The sequence below is a fragment of the Grus americana genome, chromosome 2 (genome assembly GCF_028858705.1).
Source record: "Grus americana isolate bGruAme1 chromosome 2, bGruAme1.mat, whole genome shotgun sequence".
In the NCBI taxonomy this organism is placed as follows: Eukaryota; Metazoa; Chordata; class Aves; order Gruiformes; family Gruidae; genus Grus; species Grus americana.
This window is the reverse complement of record NC_072853.1, coordinates 7193457-7218908: the sequence shown is the minus strand read 5'-3', so window position 1 is coordinate 7218908 and position 25452 is coordinate 7193457. Positions and strand designations below refer to the sequence as shown.

The window sequence follows — 25452 nt, the reverse complement described above, 5'->3', positions numbered from 1 at the left end:
CTCTGTTTAAGACCAGACTAAACAAGCTATTTTCATTAACTGAGCATAGAATGTATTAAAGAGATATAATAATTAATAAACAGCATTTGGAAGTTGCAGGTAATGTAAAACAGGATTTGTTTTATTCACGTCAGTAGAGCTAAATGAGTAGCAAATGAAAACTGTAGCTAAAAGAAGACGGAATATCTTCCAAACAGTGAAAACAAGTATCTATATTTTTGTCTGAAAATTAAGAATAAGAACAAGCGTTCAAACTTAATGAGAAACATGGAAATGACCAAGAGTTCTCCATTTCCATTGCAACAGATTCTTGGTTCAAACTTGTTTTTCTTGAAATCAGTGGAAGCACACTCAACACTTGCTGCTTAGAGGATAGTTTAAGTTCGCAGTAATTTATATAGACAAATGTTCTGACTGCACCTCGAAAGAGAACTAAATGGAATTACTAACTTGAGATCCACTCATAAAACATGTATGTGCATGTGTGGTGGGTTGACCCTATCTGGATGACAGGTGCCCACCAAGCTGCTCTATCACTCCCCCTCCTCAGCTGGACAGGGGGAGAAAATTACAATGAAAGGCCTGTGGATTAATGTAAGGACAGGGAGAGATCACTCACAAATTAACATCATGGGCAAAACACACTCAACTCGTGGAAACTAATTTAATTTACCAATCATATCAGAGTAGGATAATGAGAAATAAAAAATAAATCTTAAAAACACCTTCTCCCCACCCCTCCCTTCTTCCTGGGTTCAACACCCAGTTTATCACACGTTGTCTCTGCTGCTTTTTTCTCCTCACACTCTTACCCTCCTCCAGCATGGGGTCCCTCCCACGAACTTCTCCAACTTGAGTCCTTCCCATCGGCTGCAGTTCTTCACAAACTGCTCCAGCATGGGTCCTTCCATGGGGTGCAGACCTTCAGGACCAGACTGCTCCAGCGTGGGTCCCCACAGGGTCACAAGTCCCGCCAGCAAACCTGCTCCAGCGTGGGCGCCTCTCTCCACGGGGCCACAGGTCCTGCCAGGAGCCTGCTCCAGCGTGGGCTTCCCATGGGGTCACAGCCTCCTCTGGGTGCATCCACCTACTCCAGCATGGGGTCGTCCATGGGCTGCAGGTGGATATCTGCTCCACCATCATCCTCCATGGGCTGCAGGGGGACAGCCTGCCTCACCATGGTCTTCTCCATGGGCTGCAGGGGAATCTCTGCTCTGGCACCCGGAGTACCTCCTCCCCCTCCTTCTTCACTGATCTGGGTGTCTGCAGAGTTGTTCCTCTCACATCTTCTCACTCCTCTCTTCCAGCTGCCATTGCACAGCAGGTTTTCTCCCCTTCTTAACTATTTTATCCAAGAGGTGTTACCACCATCGCTGATGGGCTCAGCCTTGGCCAGCAGCGGGTCCATCTTGGAGCTGGCTGGCATTGGCTCTGTCGGACATGGGGGAAGATTCTGGGATCTTCTCACAGAAGCCACCCCCTGTAGCTCCCCTTGCTACCAAAACCTTGCCACGCAAACCCAACACAGCATGTTTCATTTAAAATGTGTGTTTGGGTGATTTGAATTTTCTTCTTTAAATAAATTTATTCTTAAACACATTGTTGAATAAGGTTTATCTGCTTTTTATATAAGACTATACTAGATCATGCAAGTCATACCTGAATGAGTAAATAAATGTATTTCATTACTAATAACTTGTTTGAATATTCACAGGATATAGGCTCAGATACACTTAATTTAGCATTTGCATTGGAAATGCTACAACCCCAGACTCAAGAAAAATAAACAATTTTCCCAGAATAATAGAAGACTTTTAGTGCCGTGTTTTGGGGGTTTTTTATCCCTCTGACATTTATAGATGAAAGAGTAAAAAAAAAGATTGATGCAGTTGCTGTTTTTTTCCAGGTTATAGGCCTTTTCCAAAAGCAACTGACTGCTATGATCAACATGTTTTGCTCAAAATATCTCTGACTTAATCTGGTGAAATGTCAGAACAATAAAGAATTTGTCCTCTGGAAGCTGGCCTGAAATTATCAAAAACTTACAGAAAACCCCAGGCTTTTCAGCTCTAGCCAAACTACCCCACCTTGATGATGTTCTTTCAAGAATCTAACACTTACAGGCTTTTGTCTGGAAACCTGATATTTTCTAGAATCACAAATTTTAATTGATACTGCCAAAGCTACAAGCATCCTTAACACAAGGCAAGACTGGATTGCAGACAACACAAAACTGGGAGGAGTGTTTTGTTCACCACATGGTTGTACTGCTATTCAGAAGGACCTTCTCAGGCTGGAGAAATGGGCTGACAGAACCCTTGTGAAGTTCAGTGAAGGGAAAAGCCACGTCCTGCACCAAAGGAGGAATAACCTCATGTACCAGTACAGGCTGGGGACCGGGTCTGCAGAGAAGGAGCTGGCAGTCCTGGTGGACAACAAGTTAAGCATGTCAGCAGTGTGCCCCTGTGGCAAAGAAGGTCAACAGCCTCTTGGTGTGCATTAGGCAGAGCGTTGACAGAAGGTCAAACCACCTAAGCTGGTTCTGTAGCACCATGAATGGACTTTGGCTCATGCTTTTAAATATATACCATGTAGATATTTATCTGTGCACCCTACAGTCAATACAAAGCAACCATCAACAGAAAGAAATAAGTACTATTAGTAAACAATTTATCTAACCAGTTTTAGATGCATTATCTTCAAATAATTTCACTGAGAAGTACGTATTTATCTCCATGACTATATCAGGTGAAGACATACACACTTGTTCAAATCAGTCCTATCTCTAGAGAATTTATTCAAGAAGAAGGTGGGTTAGCTTGGATAGAGAACTGAACAACTGCAGTTAATATGCTGCCACAAACTAATCTCCACACGGTGCTGCATTGAACTTTATAGGCATAAAGTCCTAACTCATGGTCTCTGAAATCTATACATCATTACAAAAATACTTATTTTCCCAGTGATGAATCCCCAAATGAGTTGCAAATGGATATTTTGGGATTTCTATGTTGCTATTTTAAACAAACATGCCAGGATTCATTGTGAAGACATTTTGAAGGAAAGAAAGACAGCAGTCTAAAGGCACAGTGTGTTCTGCTTCACCTTGTATCAGTTGCTGTGTTTCTACAAGATCCAAGTTCCCAGGTCCTTGGCTTTCCTTTGTTGATGCCTTGGCTTCTGATGGACATAAACTCAGCACAAGCCAGGAGAGGTCCTTTGCCTTTCTTGGATAAGTAATCCACACATACATCAAAGAGGTGACAAAAAATTTAGGACCTCAGATCTCCAGATCACTTTGCCAACTGCCTACTGTGGATTTGGGGATTCCACTGATTTTTTTTAAAATATCAACTTAAGTTTATCCAAGGTCACATGGATCTCAAGGACTGTGACTTCCAGATCCTTACTACATGTTCTTGATTTCAGTTATCCTAGTTTTCCTTTATAAATGGCTGGCGTTCTGCTTTTGCCATCTCTATTCTCTCCTGTGTGTATCTCCTGAACTCTGTAAGGAGAGGGAAGTGAGATGAGTCCAGCATATTTAAAAGGTTAAAGTCTCTGTTTGTAAGTCCATTAAGAGTTTATAGTTTTTAAACAGACTGTACTGGCCATTAAAATTCTGATGCCTTTGCCTGACAAAGATTGTAATGAGAATAGAAAATGGCATTAAATGGAATCCATTCTGAAGATGATTGCAAAAGACACAAGCCTAACTCATTCTCATTATAGCTTTCTGTTGGTATAATTGTGAGTGTTACTCGGATACCTGAAATACTTGGAGAGAATTTTACTGTGATTGTAAAAAGGAGCTACTTAATTTGATTTAAAATTGGAACTGTAGTTGCCTACTTTTGCTGTACTGCAAATGGGCATGGGAGCAGCTGACACTGATTTTGTGTAGGCCTGCAGGAGTATTTTTCTCTTGCTTAAGCCCAGCTACTGACAGTCAAGACAACTATATGTGGTTTTAAGACTCATTGTCCTGATCATCCAGAGGGCTGACATGTCAGCTGCTCCAGTCATGTAGTTTAGGGTGAAACCAGACTGGAGAAAATCCTACGATTTTAGATTGTATCGAAACATATCCTTGACTCTGTGTGGATGACTATGAGGACACAGCCTTGGTATTTGCTTCCAGGTAGTTTGGACAGTCTCTTCAAAACTAATAAAGATTTTTTTTTTTTATTTACAAAAATGAAATATGAATTCTCCTCCTCAAACCACCTGTTTCTTGGTGTTGATCGCACAGCTCAAGGCTGATGATGGACACTCAGGTGCTAAGAAGACCTTTCTTAGTGCAGGTCCAAAATGCTCTTAATATTGTGTAAGAATAAGAGCCAATCCTTTTAAATTACTTATCTTGATTCCTTTTACCCCAGTGTATCATTGATGAATGCCAGTACCAGCTTTTTTCTGAATGGCTATGTAGTAAACTTGTTGCAAGAACAAATGAATCCCATGAAAATTCCTGTAAGACAGTTAGAGCAGTTAGCAACTGACAATGTAGCATCCTCTGAAAGAAAGAAAATGTCATGAAAATGTAAGCAGCAGTAAAACATGGAAAAATCAAAGCTGACAATCAACTGAGGAGAAAAAAAGTTTCAGCTTACACCATCACATTTGTCACATGTCCTTATCAAAGTATAAATCTTAATCCACCAAAGTCATACAAGGTAGAATGCCTACAGATTTCAATACTGGTGCTCCCTTTTCATAGTCTTGATAATTACCATAATACCAAACCAGATGGTTGGGAAAAAAAGAAACAACAAAAAAAAATACATTGTTGTTGAAGGCAGAATTTTTGCTTCTGTAACAAAGAAAACTACTTCTCATGGAGAACAATTACAATTAAGTCTAATAATAGACATAGAATCTTCCCACTGGGTCCCAGAAGCCAAAGAAGACATGGATGTTATTTATATGTCACAGCATACATATGCCTAAGTGGATGCCACTGGTTAAAATTGATTAGGCATACTTGTTTATCCCTTCTCAAGAAAATATTCCACCACTGTATAATGGTGTATATGTATGTACATATAATATACATATAATGACAAATGTAGATAGAAAGCCTGCCTTATTATACAATCTGGAAAAAAAAAAAAAGATATTTGTGGACGGTAACAGTAATCTGAGGCCCATATTCTTTTTGAATTGATTAAGAATCAATATTTCATACAGATAGAATTGGTACCAAATCTAAGAGAAAGATAGCTCAGTCAAGTAGACATTGATTTGTTTGTGAAATACATGGTATTTATGCAACTCTGTGTATGTTTTGCATGTGCACATGTATCTTTCGGTGTAAACACATTTGTGTATATTACTTCCCAAGAAATCAATGTAATGCCATGTTTTTGCTTAAACTTCTGTTTTGTAATATGGATTCTTAGAAAGGGAGATTCATGGCCTGCTAATGTAGTGCAAATTGTCTTACAAGATTCATAGTAGTGGTCAATATGTTTATTGTTTTAGAGAATAAAGCATTACCCTTGAGAAATATGGCTCATATCCTAAAGAACAAAGAAATGTTTAGCGGAAAGAAAGCAGGGAATACAAATAGAGCATACACTGAACATATTAATTTTAAATGCTGTGGCCACATTCTTCAGCACTTGCTCACAGCAGTTTTTCCTTGACGTAGTAGAACTGCTTCTGATTTATGTCTGGTAAATAATAGGAGAATCTATGCTGTCATTTAAATATGCTTCATTGGAAAACAATGAAAACAATTCTAAAGGCATGCATTTTTGAACAGTATAAGCAGTTTGACTGCACAAGCAAGATACCTATATTGATCCAAACAAAGTCACTTCAGACTTACTGGGGAGACGACAGAAACAGAGAAAACCAACTTGTTCTCTTCTTGTCTAGCTCACTGAATTTTTACTACTTCTGTCACTTTTTTATTCTCTTTAATATCTAGGCAAAACGAGTGCAATTAGGTGTAAGAAATCTTCTCTTTTTTATTTTTTTACTATATACTGTTTTGTCATTACTTGCATAGGCGTTGTATTGACCTGATGTTGCAAGATTCCATGGCTTGTCTGGACTTGTCTTAGCCTGTGCTGATTTTAGCTTCTTTCAGTTGCGACAACAATCGTCTAGTCATGAAGTAAACATCATCTAAAGTTGTTTAAGCTTTAGTTAAGCTTTGTGGAATTGTATGGTGTACTGCCTATTGTTCATGGATAAGTAGCAAAGCAAGTACTCTGTGCAGGGTGAACTATCTTATGACCCTAGAATAAATAGTAGGGTTTAGGTGAGGGCAGGCACAAGATGACACAAGATACACTAGGACTTTACACACAAATCACGCTGGCCAGACACTGGTGACTAAAGGTATATACAGACAAATAAATAAACAAATGTGAGTCAGGTGAAAGAGGTTTCAGGGATAGTAACAGAAAAACAAGTATACTGTGGCACTGGAAGTACTGGGTGAGTCACTGCAAGAATGACAGAAAATATCCTTCTAGAGGAGGACTGAAGCTGATGACCTTCAGAGACAAGTGAACATTGGACCGGTGAGCATAACACCACAGAAGAATGTTTTTGTTTATCAGTCTTAACTGTGTTATTAACTAAAAGTGTTACTATGATCATAACAGGACTGTAATAACCGTTGTGCTTTGATTATATTACCTTGATTTCAATTGCAGTAACTATAAATTCTTAGATCCGTATGTAAGGTGTGTTTCCTTTGATCCAGAAGAAGAATTTAAGTGTAATATTTTATCCATGTAAATGACTCAGATATTTGTCGCTGAAGCCTAGTTATTCCAAACATAAGATGTCTTATGCTGAGCCATACCAGAAATGTGACCAAGGTCCTCCCTCTTTAGAAGAGGCTGGTAGTAGCTGGTTAGGGAAAGAGTATAGGACATGGGGAAATCAGGAACAACTCCTGCCCCGAATGCCATCCCACTCATTATCAGCCTGGAATTTAGGAAATTCCTGTGCCAAATATGTTTAATAACTTCTAATGAACCAGTCCTCTATGAATTTGTTTAAGCCCTTTCTGAAGTAATATAGTGTCTTTTGGACATAGCTACCACAATTCAATTAGGCATTTGGTTAAAAAGATAAACAAAACAAAACAACCCACTGCTTGCTTCTTTTGAATGCATAGAGTTCTTCCTTCTTTATGTCAGCGTAACTGACACTGTGTGTATCTTACCCTGTATTTTTTTTACATAAGCATCTTCTGGGCTATGCTTTATGGTTATAAAAATGATGCCAGTTATTATTTTGCACATAACTAAGAGTTAATGAATGATACAGGAGTGGTATTAATTCAGATTGCTTAGGATTACATTTTTAAAAACATAGAAATACTTCCATTGCAAAGCCATTGTTCTGTTTTGTAACTGCCAGCTGAACCCATCTGCTTCTTTCTTGGGACTTCGGGGAGCGTAGGCTGTACTCCAGCTGAAACACAAGAACAGGACAACATGGCTTATACATAACATGCTACTACTTTGTGACTTGTTAAATCTAATTAAATATGGGATAGTTTCTAGACTGAAACTTAATCTCCTTACACAATTTACACTCAAAATTCTATGGAAATTCATCTTTTTTCATTATTAAGAAATAAAATGGAAACTACACATTCATTCCTTAAATTCAGTTTGAACAGTTTTCCAAATAGGTCCCTCTATCAAAATATTGAATAATAACAAAGAATTTTTTTTTATTATGAGCGTGTTTTTGACTCTGAACAATCTTACTTTGGCTATATGACAAAGGTATCCCTAATAGCTTTGTTTTTATGACTGACATTCATCCCGGGTGAACGCAATTGATACCAAGGGATTTATAACAGGTATAATAAACAGGTCTTGGCATTTCCAAATTCATTTCATTGACCTAATATAGAGACAGAATCATAATCTTGGGTGTTCTTGCGAGAAAGTTTCCCCATTCCCATTAGTGCTGAAGCAAGTATTAGCATGGCTTAGGCTGTCATTCACGCTGGAGAAAATTTTGGATTAATTCATTTGGCAGCCCTTCTCTCTCTGTTCTCAGTGAGGGCTCACTTCATTCCTGAGTACTTGCTTATGTCTATGACAAAGGGGTGTAACAAGTACAGCAGTGTCAATACTTTTAGAATAGTTCAGGTTTCTCCCTTTTTCGGATTTCTTATTTTTCAAATCAGTATGTGAGTGACTGTCTTCTACTGCAGTGTAGTGGACCTGAGTATATATAAATGATTTTCCTGCTAGCAGGGATTTGCTAGCTAGTTTGGCTCTGGCAAGCAAAAGCTTATTGTTAAAGAGCATCAGATCCCACATTCAGAAATGCCTTCTGCAGCTGTGTACAGCTGACTGGCATCCCCAGTACCTTTGTATACATGGCCACAGATCATCATAATCAACTCCCTCTGCTCTATTGGTTTAATTACCAGGAAGAGTTTGCTTATAAAACAAGTAGTCAGGTTTTTTACCTTATAAACTTTGTTACATTACAGCATCAGTGTTGCACAACACCAGTTAATGTGTTTTGTCTGTCTTTTGTGACCTCTCTGACTTTTTTCCATTCTTCCTTCCATAATTTATTAATTTTATCAAAAATGCGGACAGAAGATTGCATGGCATGTATCATGGTTGGCCAAAGATGACAGCAAAGAACTCTGGACAGTCTAGAAATACACCACAAGAACTGGAAGATCAGCTGACACAGCAGATGCTGCATGTTCATCTGCTGAGGATTGGAGATGTTCAGAGAGGACCTGAGTAATCTTAGTCAGTCACTGAGACACAGGATGATGTTATGAAAAATAACTTACTTATGCACGTGAATACATTCGTGTGGAGTAACGGAGCATAATGCAGAGATCTTTGACTCAGTAGAAACCTGGGAAAGTCCATAATGATTCTGTACAGTGTTTATGATTTTACCTGGATGGACTTACAAGCAGCCTAGTTGTGTTTGCTGTGAATGGTGTCCTAGCTGATAAATCCTCTCTGTTGGCAGAGATGCAATACCATGCAAAAACATCAAAGAATATCTTTGTGCTGCTTTTCATTTCCCCACCTTTCTGGTTCAGAAATGCAGAATTAAATGCTCCTTGTATAAATCCAACAATGCTTTACAGGGTAGAGCATCAGAAGGCTACAATGCCTAGCACAGCCATTCTTCAAGAACATAATTCCTCTTCTCTTCCTGTCCCAATCTGTGGTCAAAGGTTAATGATTTTAAAACTATTCCTGTTTCACTTGGCCTCACACTTACTAAGAGCTTATGAAAACAGCATTCTTGATGTGAAAATGAGCTGCATATGCCCTATCCAGACCCTTGCAAAGCTTCACACCTCCTCAGGCCCTCATGCTACTTTCCTTTATTAATGGTCATACCCAGCTGCCCTGTTATGAACTGAAACCACAATTTAATCAGCATGAATTTTAAGAATAATTGTGTGCCAGATCTTACGTCATGAATCATCATGAATATCCACTGTGATATACTGTGATATCTATTATAGGTCCTTACTGGTCAGTAGCAATGTCTGTAATTCCTGAGACAGTTCATGCCAGGAGTGCACTACTACAGGTAGTGTTCGACACTACTAATGCATGTTAGCATTATCTCTTGAGGCTGGCTGAGCTGTTCCCTGAAAACAAAGAAAAAAGCCCTGAATATTACATGATCAGAGTGGATTGCTTAAATCATCCTATACAACTGAGTTCAGTTACATAGAAAAACAAGACTTTTCTGAGACTACAAATATAATAAGCAGTACAAATATGATTTTATTCAGAAAATATCCAAAGTTTGGTGAAAGTCTCCTGTGTTGGCCCCAGTGTTCCCTGTGTATAGATGTGCAACAACTTACTTGAATGTCTCAGACTTTCTTGCAAAATCCACTGACGTTAATCAATTGAAATTAAACTAAAATTAGTCTTTAATGAGGATGTGTTCCTGGCTCTGGTAACCAATCTTCCTGCATCCTTCCACTGTTTAGCTATACATACTCAGTTCTTTAGGTTTCAAAGGAAATAATTGCTCCAAGATAAAGTGAGGCTGAATTCATGAAAATTTTCACCAAGGATGTTTTGCAATTCTTAGATGACAACTACTATATTATGGGAAAGTGTATACCTGCATATGTCATGATATATTGAGAAACAAATGCTTCAGTAAACTCGACTATCTGGAAATATTCTAGTCTGATTAGAAAAGTGCCAGTAAAAATCATTGTCTGTCTTTAATTATTACACAAGAACAGGGATTTCACCTAACAGTTACCCTGATAATAAGACAGAAAGTAGACTTTATGGAACATCCTACTCATTAGCCATGACTGTATATTCAGTGAGCAGAAGTACTGCAGTTCCTGATAACAAGGGATTAGATCATAAGACTGTCAGTCTAGTATCTTGCCTGAAGCACTGGACAGTACCAGGTAACTGATGACAGTTACAGCAGCTCAGTTCTCCCAGTTAAGTAGATTCGTTACGTTACAGATCACTTGCATTAAATCAGACAGAAAGGGAAAAGCTCCTACCCACACAGAAATAATGGACTGACCACTGCATCACGCAGACACGCTCCTTGTCAGCCCAAGCTACTCACTGCAAGAGTCAACATTGTCCCACAGGTACCACTTGATGACTAGTGCAACAATTAAGGATCTGTCACATCACATGCACTTGGCAGCAATTTATCTTTATTGCCAGGATTTCAGGCAATTTTTCATGAGGCTAATAATGGTTCCAAACATAACTACCATTCAGCAATGAGATACCATTTCAAACTGGTATGTAAACATGGGAATGCTGTATGGAAGACATGGGAGACAGTCACTCAGCTGCATTTTGCTATTGGTGACTTGTTCTGAGAAAAGCAGAAATGGCTTAAGGTGGTAATTTTTTAGCTTTGAAAAGAAAAAAATGGAGAGGGAGATGATCCTTCAAGAGGAGAAGGATGAGTAAAATACAAATGTTGATCAGTTGTCTCCACTGTGGAAAAAACAAAAAAACCCAACTCTAAACTCCAAAAAAACAACAGGTAAATTTGAAGAAAGACATTTGGGAATATGAATATTTATGAATATTTCTTTGGTAGGAGAAGCTTCATCTTCTGCAGTTTTTGAGATAAGTTTAGATTAGCAAGTCAGAGGTTTTGTAGGTGTGGTTGGCCCAAGTGAGAGGAAGGGACTGTATTAAACAAGCTCTTGAAGCAACTTCCATCTCTTCAGTGATGAGGCCTTTTCCTAACTTCACAACCCACATTCCTGCATCCTAGTTCCTGCTTTAATTTCCCAGGTTCTTCCAGTCTGGTTCCAGAATCAAATTCAAAATAGAATAAAATTCAGATTTTCAAAGTTTGAGTTTCCTGCATTCTAACTCTGCTGGGTTGTTTTAGGCTTTTTTCCCATTCATCAGAAAATGATGGTTCATCCCAAGGAAAACTTTACTGGGAATGTATTGTCTTGGTTGCATTTGGGAATTTCCTTAAGCTGAAGGTGGAAATCTCGGTCAGAGGAATGCCCCTCCATTGCAGAATAGCCCAAATCACTATGGAATATACACAGCCCAAGTCCTTTGTTCCTCCTTTACCTCATTTAAGACCTGTTCAATGAAATTCTCCACCAGAAGTTATCACAGGAATAAGTGGGAAATTATTCTGTTTTTTCTTATCATTTTTCCCCCTCTATAATGAATCTCACTGGCAGGTTTGTTTTATGTTTACAGTAAGGGACTAGGCTGCATTCTGAATCACATGAAAACAAGTGCTTAAACTTAAGTCAATAAATATACTGGATAATAAAAGGGATAAGTTGTTACTTGTTCATACTAATTTGCAAGTGCATAAATCTTACATTTTTTTTCTGAATTGCTAATGGTCCGGGGGGGGGGGGGGGGGAGTGATAGGTATATTTCAGATGCACCTGAAAGAAATTCATCTGTCTGCAAGAAAATTAAGGAAACACCTGGATCCCTTTATGGTGTGGCTGGCAAGAATGAATAGTGAAACCTCAAAAGGCTCAGTTAAGCTGAGACAAATCTCCTATAGGCTGTGGAAAATTCTGCCTTGAGTTACACTCATTCAGTCTGACTTCACTGAGTTTGAACGAAGGGACTCTTGGCTTTTTCAGAGTTACAGGATGCTCACATTGGCTTTATTTCCCACAGATTGCACTCTATTCCTTCAGTCTTGCTGGGAACACTAAGACCATAACACAGAGGACTGAAATAGTAATACTTCAATGTTCTGTTATATATTTTCCATCAATGTGCAGAAATGGGATTTTGGACTAGTAGGAAAGGAATATCAGATCTACGTATCTCATCTTTCAGATAGCTCAAATAATAAACCTCCTGCCTCTCTCACTTGTGCGTGTTAGTAATTATGGAGCAAAAGAAGAGCAGAGGGGGCCTAAAAGTCTATGGGAGTTTTAAAACAAAGGATATTAGAAGGAAAATACTGAGCCTTTAGAACTTTAAAGTATTTCTATTTCAAATCTGGTACAAAAATTGACATACACTTTTATAAGAAGGGAGGAAATGCTTCCCCCCCCCCCCCCCCCCCATACTATTCAAAACTCATCATTTCTCATCTTCATACAATATTGCCATCCAAACTGCTAGCTATTTGGGAAACTTTGGAACGTATGAGTGGCTGCTACAGTATATTTACAAATTAAACTAATCTTTAGTCATAATAGTGCTTATCAAGAACAATCTGATAGATTTGAAATATTTATCTACCCTTCACCCCTCTCTTCTTGTATTAGCATAGTAATCTGCCTTTCCAGTTCAAATGCAGCCTTTGTAGTACTAGTTTGCGGTATGTTTCTGATGTCTTCTGCCCTTGTCTGTGTAATTCATGTTTGAAATGCAACAAAAGATTCTGGAGAACAAGAGAACTACATAAATCCTTCCTTAATCCTTCAATCTTTAGATTAAAAAAAATATCCCTGCATTAAAGTTTGTAAACCCAGTAATGGGACCCGGTCCAATCATTTATGGCTACATTTGCTATTCAGTTTTCTGCTAACATGAAGATTAAAGAAAGGATTAACTTCCAGCCCAAAGAGCCACTGTTTAGCTACATGAGCTGTCAGTAGCCAAAGTATACTTTGATCACTGAATGTGCCAAAACGTAAAAAAACAGAAAAGATTAAAATGGTCATTTCTGATATCTCTTCTTTGAAACAAAGATTAAAACCATTTTAAATGTAACCATATGTTTATTCCTTTTTTTTTTTTTTTTTAGCAAGTGTGCTTGGCATTCAGTATGGCCCCATAGGACTTGCCAAACTACTCTTCCTGACCTTGTCTCGTTAAAGTTAAAAAATATGAAGGCACCAGCTTCAGTGTCTTTATGCTGAGGGTAATTTGAAAGCGTTACTGGAGGTGAGCTGCTTCTCCTATGCGCTGACCCAGGGTAGCAAAATGGCAGTCTGATTTGGCAGATAAACAAGTCTGTGACAAATAGCACTGACATCCTTGTCAAAAGAAAAGACATGACTCAGACTCGATATCTATACATGGACCAGTGCTAGCTTTCAGTGACAAATGGTTTTAGTCTGACAGTGTGTTTCACTGCTTGAACTTTCATCTATCAAAACAAGACACAGAAGCGTGGGGACACAGACAAGAAGAAGGGAGCATGAGAGAAAGCCACAGATACAGACAGGCAGTCTGGCCTGCCCTCTCATAACAGTGCTTACAGTTTTTTCTAGTCTTTTAGTACTTCTGTCATTCCCTGGTGAATATTTTACTCCTCCTCCCTGTTCTTTTAAACTTAAAAAAAAAAAGGTTTAATTTCATTACTTGCAGATTCAAGCATTAGAAAACCAGAAAAAAATGTGATTTTTTTAATTTAATCTCTCTCCACACACAACACTAAGTTTCACTCATCCATGGGCAGAGTCTAACAGTTAGTATTAGACTAATGGAAATTTATGTGTGGATAAAAAGTAACTTCCAGCCAGTTACCCATTCTTGCTTTGAAGGCATCAGCAGGTAGAGACTCAACACCAGGCAGTTTGTTCTGGCAGTTAATCACCTTTCTGTGTTAACAGTTTAGATCTGGATTTCCATTTTTTATTTGTCTGGCTCCAACTTCCAGCCATGAATTCATTTCAAGTTTTTCTATGCTAGATAAAAAAAAAATAAATAAATCAGTAGACTGTTACTGCATGGCCCTGCCCAGGCTTTGGCAGTGGGGCTTCAAGGCGGCCTGTGTGGGGAGAGGCCGGGGCTGCCCCGTGCCGCACACAGCCGGTTCCAGCCGGTCCCAGCCGGCTCCAACGGCCCCAGCGCAGGACACAGCTGAGCCCCTCAGCCAAGCTGGGGGCGCCGGGGGGAAAACAGGTTTCAGCAAGGGCCAAAGGCGGCACAGGCAGAGGAGGAGGAAGCCAAGGAGGGAGCAGCAGCAGAGGGACCCCGAGGCCGGAGGAGGAGGAGGAGGAGGAGGAGGAGGGCAGGAGGTGCTGCAGGCCCGGAGCAGGGATCCCCTGCAGCCCTGGAGAGACCCTGCTGAAGCAGAGCACCCGTGGCCTCATCTTGTTCTTCTCACTGTCTGATCAGGTACATTAGTGAGTGTGTAGATACACACACGTACAATGCTGATCCCTACAACAGGTGGTCTCAGACACTCAGTCTGCCCAGTAGCTGCCCCTTGGTCCCAGTCTGTCCAGTTGCTCACAGCTGGGCATTTGAGCACTAAAGCCTGCAGCCTTACTCCACTTTGCTGCTACAGATCCCCCTTGTGCACAGCAAAACAGACCACACTGGGTCCCTGCAGTAACTGAACTTACACAGTCCATCCAGTAGCTGGTCCTGGATCCTCATTCCCCCTTGGTGCCTCCTGCACAGGCACAGACACACACACAAATGGGTCTCTCACTTCACACCTCTAAAAGGTACAGTCTCTCCAGGAGCTGTCCTGGACTGCTTGGTCTGTCAGCTAGCCAGGTCCTCGCCCTGAGACGCACACACACAGCCCTGGTTCCCAGGTCTGCCTCACCAGAGCCCACACACTCACACACCTGCTCTCACTCCAGGTGTTGCACCATGGATACATGGGTGCCATGAGAGCAAAATGGATACAGAAATCGAGAGACACCAGTGTACAGGGGTCTGTGCTTAAGTGTCGGCAGCAGAGGCTGCAGGGAGGCCTTTGTGGGAAAAATAGAATCATAGATCTTTAAGATCACCAAGTCCAACCATTAACCTAACACTGCCAAGTCCACCACTAAACCATGTCCCTAAGTGCCACAGCTACACGTCTTTTAAATACTTTCAGGGATGGTGACTCCACCACTTGCCTGGGCAGCCTGTTCCAGTGATTGATAACCCTTTCGGTGAAGAAATTTTTCCTGATATCCAATCTAAACCTCCCCTGGTGCAACTTGAGGCCATTTCCTCTTGTCCCATTGCTTTACACTAATAGATGGGCACCATGAGAGCAAAATGGATACAGATACTAAGAGACACCAGTGTATGGGGTTTCTGTGCCCAGGTGTTGGCAGGGGAGGGCTGCAGGAGGGGCTGTCTGAGGAGAGGCCGGGGCTACCCCATGCTGGACACAGCTGGCTCCAGCCGGTCCCAGCCAGCTCTGATGGCCGGGAGCCGTTATCGGTATCAACCAGCATCATCTCTGTAGTTTTTTCATAAAACCTATATTCTTGAAGGCTGTTTTTGCTGACATTAATTACATTCCTGTCTTTTCATTGTCCATAACGTGAAACTTGAATGATGCTTTTCCTTACTTTAACAGGCTTACAGTCAGCCCACATACTCTTTTTTTGTTTGTTTTGAATACTGGGGAAATGTTTGTGTCTCGAAGCTTTTGCAATATTCTATTATTATATCCCTCAATAAATATCTAACTCTATATCCAGAGATCTGCTCAACAAACTCCCTAAGTCACTTGGGCATGATTTTGGAGGCCCCCTGTTTTAATGAAGACAGATAGTGACTTCTTCAATTACCAGTAATTCAAAACTACCTAAAACTGGTGCAATAACAGGTTTTTTTTCCCAAATACAGAAGAAAAGTTCTGGGGTTTCTTAACAATTAATTATAATATTGCCTGTAACTAGTAGACTTATCCTCAGAACTTGTTTCTCATGTGCATATTCTTCATTGTTTATTTGAACCATTAATTTTACTTTATGTGTTTGTCTTTTCTTATCATATTTTACTCTTAATAACTTCTAATTTTTATTGATTATCATCTGTTTCCCTTTTTTTCCTTTTGATAGATATTGATTTTTATTTCCCAATTATTGCCTTCATTTTTCCACTAGGACAGGTTAAGTGCTAGAAAAAACTGTCTTTACAAATATGGAATCATTACTTCTCAAGTAAATAGCAAAATAATATCAGAAATTCTTTTCATAAAGCTCCATTTTTCAAAAATACTGTCGCTTCCTTTTTTATTTTTTTGTCTTCTATTTCCCATTTATTTCTCCTTAGCTTGGAAACTGAGCTTGTCTGAAACGCCATATATAATTCATACAGACAAGCTAATCACCAGCTTGGAAGCTGGTGGTTTCCTAGCAAGTGGTGGTCAGGACCATCTTACAATCAATGAAACAAAATAAAAGTGGTTGGGACTATCTTTTATCTGCTCGTATTAAATATAAGCAGGTTATAATCACTGGTCTCTAAGCAACAGCCAGATACTAATCCAGCAATTAATTCATCTTTATCCATATAATGAGGTCCAAAATAGAGCTAGCTTGTGTTAAGCGTGACGCCTCTAGTGTGATGGAAAAAAAAAAAGAAAAAAACCCCACCCATATATGCACGCATTCAAGAACTCTAATAACTACTGCCTCTGTGAGACCTTTAACATGTCTCCAAAATTGAAATCCTCATTAGTATCACAGTTTTTCTTTCTTTTACATACAGCTTAATAAAAGTAAATCCTCTGTTCTCTGCTTTAATTTAGGAGTTATGAATAGACTCTATTTACATTTTTTGTTATTTATTTAGCCCTTTGGTCCCTTGGCATCAACGTCCCTGGACCTATCAACCCTAAAACTGGTACTGACATTGCTAATACTGAATGCCACTGTTTTTTCTCCTCTTCACCCTTACTTTTCACTTGTTCAACCCTCTCTGTCCTTGCTAAACATATTATAAGCAGAGCTGGCAATTTCAGTCATGTAAATTAGCCCAACATCAGTGTTACAGTGACCCACTTATACCTCTCTTTTCTCAGAGGTGAGACAGTCTAGTCTGGTCCCCAGTTTTGTACTACAGATATATAAACAACTAGGGGAAAGTGGGAAACTTCTTTCCACTGTGTTTGCTGGAGCTATTTAGTCTGCATCATACAGATTTTCAGTTTTATTAATTTTAATCTAAATTCAATCTGTTCACTCTTAACTATTCTAGCTATGCGAGCTATGCTCCAGGTAAGAGAAAGTCTCCATATTTGCCTCCCTGCAAGATGTAGGCTATCCCATACACATAATGCATTAGCTATGGTGCCAAAAGGCTCTTGCCATCTTTCTAGGTTCATTGGTCCTGTTGAACCACTAGCACAAGCTGGCAACCAACAGTGCTTGAGAGACCCACCTTCAACAAAACTAGACTTCCACTATAATATAAAAAAGGAATTTTTAGTCTTAAGCACACATGGTTAGCTATTAGTTTGCTCCATGATTTTGTTGTAAATGCCCTATGGCATCTTAAATGGTAGTAGACACCTATAGTGAGTCAGATACATTGGACCTCAAGGAAAGAGTCAGTATAACACTCTTACGTTTAGGTCACTGCTTACACATTACTACTTCTAATCAAGAGTGGTTGGGTTTTTGGTTTTGTTTTGTTTTGTTTTTTTTCTCCCCATCCCTGTTCCCCAGTGATTATAAAATTTCTTTATATAGTATAGTATATAGTGTATATATATGCTTTTGTTAGTAGTATGTTATTTCTTAATAGTACAACTTAAACTAAGATAAGAATATACTGAGAAGATACTCATATTGCCTGCAACTTTTACTTACTCTGTTAATTTGCTGAGAGTATTCATTTGGGTAGAAGACAGCTGTCCTTTTCTTGATATAGCTGTGACGGAAGAAAAGGTTGTAATTCTTGACCGCTCATTACTGCTCAACTGATCAAGACTACTTCCCTCCAAAATCTACAGACTAGTTTATTTAAGTGCTCTCTAATTAATTTCTGGTAAAATTAGCAGTTTGGTTGAGACTAACAAACTATTGCAGTTAACCGAGGTCATTTTCCCTGAATTTAATCAGATACTGCTCATGAAATTTTTTGAAGACTAAACGAAGTGGTTGGTAACATGCAGGAAAAAGGTAGTAAAGAAGGGGTAAAGACAGCAATCTCTTTTAGCCTAACAGATCCTGAAGTGAATGTCTGTCAAGGGCTTCAGTTACCAGGAAATAAGCTGCAAACTTTACACATAATGCCCACACAAACTACACTGGAAGTTACAAACCACTAACAAAAAAGGACAAATATGCCAAATTAGCATGGCTGCAAGCTCCTTTGCTCCTGTGCAAGATAGCAGATCCCTTTCAACACTCATTTCTTCTTGTTTCTTAGATACCTTCAGCTAGACTTTAAACTTACCTTGCAAACTCATTAGGATGGAACAATGGTAAAAGATCAAAAACAATCAGGGGAGTCTCTGAAGTGTTCTGTTCTTTATTTGGTTCCATATGGTATTGAACTATTGGCTTCAACGTGTGCTGGCACCATTAGAGATTCTATATTTTTGCATTAGAGACACATTGCCAGTTCTCTCTGTGTTTTCTTCTGGATATTCTGAGCAATTTAATGCTTTTTACTGATAATATTCAGATTTAAATGAAATCAGAAAGAACTGAGAAGACGTATCATCTCCTTCTTCAGAGCATAAAGATTTGGGTTTAGCATATCATTACAAATCCCAAGCAATTTGGGCAGTTAATTCAGATTGTCAAAAGTGGAATTTACTGGTTAATAAATCCCAGAAGTAGGAATTATTATTTAAAATAGTCTTTGGCAACTGAAAAATAGGTTTCTAAGTGAATCAACCATATTGGCTCCCTCTGCAGGTAATGAAGATATACCTCCAGAGTGCAAGTAATTCAATTTATCTTACATATTTATTTTAGAATGGAAAGAGTCATCCTATAGAGCTATCCACCTCCAGTCGCTATAGAGGAATCCTCGCTGTCCATGTTTGATACATCACCTTTAGTTAGATACAATGAACCCAACCTTGAGCTACCTTGCAGATCATCTGAGACAGTCTGCGTGGACAAACCTGGTGGTATGATAACTGCTTAGGAGAGAATCTGCTCTGGAAGTTAAAGCTGCATATCAGGTGAGTTTGACATTGGCAGACACTTCTGGGCTGTCATTATCATTCCCAGTAGATATCTTCAAGAAAGATTAAAAACAAATAAATAAAACTTGGTATACTATCACACTGTTTGTTAGGGTGAATGTAGCTTTATTTAAACATTGATAGAAATGCACCTCGATGTCGGCCACACCAATGGGATTTTTCTTCAATGAACTTTTTAAATTTTATTTTTCAGAGAAAGTAGCTAACTGAAATAAGCACAAGAATGTGGTGTGCAGGTCTATATCCCCATACAGAACTGCTCTACATGCCTCTTTAGAATATTAAACTACTTCTATTTTTTATGTGCTATTTAAACTGATATGGGGATTTGTGGATATTCAAAGCCCAAGACTATAAAAGGACATTCATAGAGATGTAGGATAGAAGGGATTAGTTTGTTTGTTGTTTGTTTACTTTTTCAGTTTAAAATATATTTTTGAGCTAACTTAACCTCCATCACTTGCTAGGTGCATGAATTGTTTACCTATGTTTGAAAATACTTCAGTTCCATCTTAGCCACTTCATTTATGTGCAGAGATTTAGCACTGCTCTCAGTAGTTCTTCGTTTTGTCAGGTTCTGATTTACAACGTATAAAGGTTTCTGAAGATTCCAGTTCCTCATGTGTAATTGAATGAACTGTAAAGTTTTTTAGAAATGTGTCTTAAAATACTAGATTCTAATCATTTTGGAAAATGAACTCTTATATAAATTTCATACCTTATATTTTTGTTTAAATGTAAGCAAATTTTATAGTTTAGTGTGTTAGACCAAAATACCAGACTTTTTGTAAACACTAATAATTACTGATTAGCTATTTAATAATCACTTCAACTTAGTGTGAAATGAAATCAGGTACCTTTTCCTGAAATAAAATATGTAAAACCTATTTTCCTCCCTGTAAATTTCAATTCCCAAAATGTCAGTGATTAACTAATGCTGCTTTTGTTCATTGACTATAAATAAACTGTTCAAACTGTTCGTGTGCTTACAAGAGTTTTTAAATATACTGTGGTTCAGTTAGAGGGCAAGTATGTCATGGTTAAAATGTTCCCAACTGTATTTACAGAAGTCTCCACTTTTTCTCCTGTTTAAAAAAAGTAGCAACATAACTGCCTATCAGTTCAGATTCTTCTGAAAGTCAGGAAAACAAGTTTTCGTTCTCCCAAGTGAATCCATAATTTTACCAGTAGGTGCTTCTATGCATGTGGCTATTAGGAACTGTGAAAAGGTGCTCCAACAAAGGAACGACTAGACTTTTGTGAAACTTCTGCAATATAGCTGGAAAACAGAAAGTTTTTGATTTAGTGTTTCAATCAGATTTGAAAATCACAATCAGTTGATTATCATTTAATAGTTCCAGAACTACAAAGAATTAAGGATAGGACTCACCTGACCAATACGGACGTCTGTAATGTAGACATCTAACGAGGTACCTGGCTATCACAGCTGAATCTAGCTCCACTAGACAGGGGAGAAAAATTTGAAGTGCAATTTTCTTCCTTGACTATATTATGAATTTAGATGGTAAGCTTAGATACACATCTCTACACTGTCAATTCTTGCAGCTGATTCCCCCTCTGTGGGTGGGATTTATCCCATCAGTTTCAAGCTCTTATTTTTAGATAGATTTCATCACAATTTGGCAGAACTTTGCTCTCTCCATTCTCAGCAGAGAGGACCAAATGTTTGTCTTTGCCTGTGATCTTAACTTTTTGCCTATTTAAATCTACAGAGAATGAATCCCACCCATGGTGTCAAATTGAAAGCTATCTGGGTTAAGCTGACTTTTGTATTTAAACTCTGAATTTGAACCTGAAATGCAAAGAAAATTTTAAGGAGGTAGGTCTGAGCAAAGAAAACTTCATACTGAATTATACTGACCAAAATTATTTGAATATAGGCATTTACTTTGGGCTTTATTAGAATAGTCACTCTATCATTCAGCTGACGTAAATTAGGATTAGCAGAACAGTACAGAAATCAGCAAAGTTACATCGATTTGTATTGTCTGTGTTATATCAGAGAGAAGATCTAAGACAAATAAATTACTGGGGATTTAAAATGGATTGTATGGCTGAATTTTTCCCTCTGTCCCAAAGCCTGTGAATATTTTTATTATGCTGATCAGTATCTGACAATTATCTCCTATTTATTGTATTTATCTGTCCCTTGAGTTATACCTTTTGTGTCTCTCCCTGGAAGGATCCTATTTAATTCAAGACATGTAAATTAGTTTTACAGGCTTGGAGTTTCATTGCTCTTCTTTGCTAGTCAATAGAGATGCACCTCGAGAAGCAAATAAAAAAATAAAGTTAATTCGATTTTTTGAGAATTCTCTACAATGACAGGAAAAGAATGACACCAACTAAGATCCTACCTTTTGTTTTTCAGTCAACTGCCTCTAATTTGGAGGGACTGGACAGTGGGATCAAGTGCACCCTCAGCAAGTTTGCCGATGACACCAAGCTGTGTGGTGCAGTCGACACACTGGAGGGAAGGGATGCCATCCAGAGGTACCTTGACAGGCTGGAGAGGTGGGCCTGTGCAAACTGCATGAAGTTCAACAAGGCCAAGTGCAAGGTCCTGCACATGGGTCTGCACAGTCCCAAGCACAGCTACAGGCTGGGCGGGGAATGGATTGAAAGCAGCCCCGAGGAGAAGGACTTGGGGGTGTTGATTGATGAGAAGCTCCACATGAGCCAGCAGTGTGCGCTTGCAGCCCAGAAAGCCAACCGTGTCCTGGGCTGCATCAAAACCAGCATGACCAGAAGGTCGAGGGAGGTGATTCTGCCCTTCTACTCCACTCTCCTGAGACCCCACCTGGAGTACTGCATCCAGCTCTGGGGTCCCCAGTACAAGAAAGACATTGAGCTGTTGGAGAGAGTCCAGAGGAGGGCCACGAAGCTGATCAGAGGGCTGGAGCACCTCTCCTATGAGGACAGACTGAGAGAGTTGGGGTTGTTCATCCTGGAGAAGAGAAGGCTCCAGGGAGACCTTATAGCAGCCTTCCAGTACCTGAAGGGGCCTACAGGAAAGCTGGGGAGGGACTGTTTATCAGGGAGTGTAGTGACAGGACAAGGGGTAATGGGTTCAAGCTGAAGGAGGGTTGATTTAGATTAGATGTTAGGAAGAAATTCTTGACTGTGAGGGTGGTGAGGCACTGGAACAGGTTGCCCAGAGAAGCTGTGGATGCCCCATCCCTGGAAGTGTTCAAGGCCAGGTTGGATGGGGCTTTGGGCAACGTGGTCTAGTGGAGGGTGTCCCTGCCCATGGCAGGGGGGTTGGAACTAGATGATCTTTGAGGTCCCTTCCAACCCAAACCGTTCTATGATTCTATGATTTTATGATTAAATTCAGTCTTTGTGCCTACCATAATAGTAGTTCCAGTTTGGAGGATAACAGCACAGAACAGAAAAATCTGTTCACAGGCAGTTCATATGAACTATCACCTTTAAAAAGTATTCTTTCATCTGATGCTGCTCCATTTTGAGACTGAGTTTGGTAGGCTTGTTTTTCAGTTGTGCACAGTTCCATTTCCTGCTGACTTCTTTTGGAGTTGAATGCACTCTGGTCATACTATTAGGGACTGTTATATGTTATCACTAAAGCCAAAATGGAATAGCTGGGCTCAAAAATATGGAATTTTATTTTCCAGTGACTCAGTTTACCCTTCTTATTAACAGAACTGACTAGTAACATATTTCTTTTTCACATAAATGATAAATGCTCGAATTCACTAATCCTTGCAGTTGCGCATAGAGGCCATCTGGTGGAAGCTGCTTCTTACAGAAGAACAAAATATTTCATAGTTTATAATTTTTTTCTTCTATGGTGTGAATAAAAAATAAATATATACTTTATGCAGAGATTTAAGTGACAGCCACTGAAATTCAAAGTATTCTTTCATCTGATTTCACTTTATAAGGGGTGGGGGGGTGTGGGGAGAGGGAAGGGAGAAAAACGCTCTGAAGTAGTCACTCATTATATCTTTTCTTTTGTAAATAAATGTAAAATACAAATTATCATTAAAAAGCAAGCAGAAAGTAGTCAGGGAGTAATTAATTACCACTATGAATCTCAGACTTTTATTCAGTTATGCACAATTCATGATAATAAAAGTATGCACTGTTCCACTGTTATAACTCCTTAACCACACATGTTCAACAAAAATGCTAAGATCAGGAAAAAAAACAATGAAGAACAGAGCATTACAATTAGTGAAATGGTATGTGAAGATCAGAGCAGTATGAGAAACAATATCAGTGGTCACTATATCACAGAAACACAGAAACAAAGGTTGTTGAATCTGAAGAGGGCATTCCAACAATTTGGTGTGCTGAAGGAAGAGCCAAACATCTTTTGTAGGAGTCTTTGATTTATTCCTAGTAATTCTTGTTATGGAAATTTTGTTCCAGGGACTTTCCCTGTACCCGATACTAGAAAATGTTGGTTTCTTGTTTGTTTAAGCAAGAATACCTCATCTTAAAGTACACAAATGTTTTCACCTGGGTGGGTTTTTTTTTTCTATTCTCACAGGGTACAGACAAAAATTAATTAGGATCTTGCCAATACGAAAACTCTTTTCATATTGGAAAATGTTCACCTTATCTCTTATTCAGTCAGTTCTTTTGTAGATTTAGTAAATTCAGTCTCTTCAGCCTCTTTTTACTGGAGTGAATTGTTACACTGAAGGGAGAATTTAAGAAGCTATCGCAATATAATTATTTGTACTTCTAAGGTTGTTGTCATGTGCACACATGGACATCTGGAAGGAGTTGTTATTTTCAGCCTAATCCAGTTTCTTTTTAGCAAAAGAAGAGACACATAAGTAAGAAAAACTATGTTGGAGTACAAAATGGAGCAACCACCAAAAGAAAGAAACATTTTTGTGAATGCACAGGTTTTTTCCCTCTTTATAGGGAAATAAGCCTACAGGACTTCAGTTAAAGAAAATATACTACGCATTAAAACAGGCTTTTCAAGAAATAAATTACTCTTTCTGTTTTAATTTTTTCCCCAGATTCCTGGGATTCAGTGTAGCAACTTAGCATGTCCTTCTAAACATACTTGTCAGCAGAATTAGACATTGCTCTGCCTAGATCTCATTGGTCATCTATATCTAGGTATGATAACTTCACCATGGACAACTGCAATCTGAGGGGTTTGGACCTACCTCTGTGAGTGGATGTGTTGAGTTTGCGTGGCAAGGTTTTGGTGGTGGTGGTGGGGCTACAGGGGTGGCTTCTGTGAGAAGCTGCTAGAAGCTCCCCCTGTGTCTGATAGAGCCAATGCCAGCCGGCTCCAAGACGGACCCGCCGCTGGCCAAGGCCAAGCCAATCAGCGCCTCTGTGATAACATATTTAAGAAGAAGAAAAACACTTAGAGAGAGAGAGCTTTTGCAGCTGGAGAGAGGAGTGAGAAGATGTAAGAAACTCTGCAGACACCAAGGTCAGGGCAGAAGGAGGGGGAGGAGGTGCTCCAGGCGCCAGAGCAGAGATCCCCCTGCAGCCCGTGGTGAAGGCCATGGTGAAGCAGGCTGTGCCCCTGCAGCCCATGGAGGAAGGATGAGGGGGTGTAGAGATTCCACCTGCAGCCCGTGGAGGACCCCACGCCGGAGCAGGTGGAGGCACCTGAAGGAGGCTGTGGCCTGTGGGAAGCCCACACTGGAGCAAGCTCCTGGCAGGACCTGTGGACCCATGGAGAGAGGAGCCCACGCTGGAGCAGGTTTGCTGGCAGGACTTGTGACCTTGTGGGGGACCCCACGCTGGAGCAGTCTGCTCCTGAGGGTCTGCACCCTGTGGGAGAGACTCACACTGGAGCAGTTCGTGAAGGACTGTCTCCCGTGGGAGGGACTCCATGCTGGAGCAGGGGAACGATGAGAGGAGTCCTCCCCCTGAGGATGAAGAAGTGGCAGAAACACCATGTGATGAACTGACCGTAACCCCCATTCCCCGTCCCCCTGTGCTGCTGAGGGGGGGAAGGTTGAAGCCAGGAGTGAAGTTGAGCCTGGGAAGATGGGAGGGGTGGGGGCAGGTGTTTGATTTTTTTTATCATTGCTCTAGTAATAAATCAGATGAATTCCCTCTCTAAGTTCGGTCTGTTTTGCTCGTGAC

At 39.7% G+C, this 25452-nt stretch overlaps 1 long non-coding RNA gene across 4 annotated transcripts; it reads right to left on the bottom strand.

The window, feature by feature from the left end:
- Nucleotides 1–652: 652 nt before the first annotated feature.
- Nucleotides 653–20866, bottom strand: LOC129203177 (uncharacterized). 4 transcript variants are annotated; one of them, XR_008575939.1, is made up of 4 exons: nt 20729–20866; nt 17987–18047; nt 4359–7440; nt 653–3506 (listed from the first exon to the last, which is right to left on the bottom strand). It is a non-coding gene; the product is annotated as an uncharacterized LOC129203177 (long non-coding RNA). The 4 variants fall into 4 exon arrangements; XR_008575936.1 differs by having other exon boundaries at nt 653–7440; XR_008575937.1 differs by lacking the exon at nt 17987–18047 and adding an exon at nt 9505–9625 and having other exon boundaries at nt 653–7440.
- Nucleotides 20867–25452: the final 4586 nt, after the last annotated feature.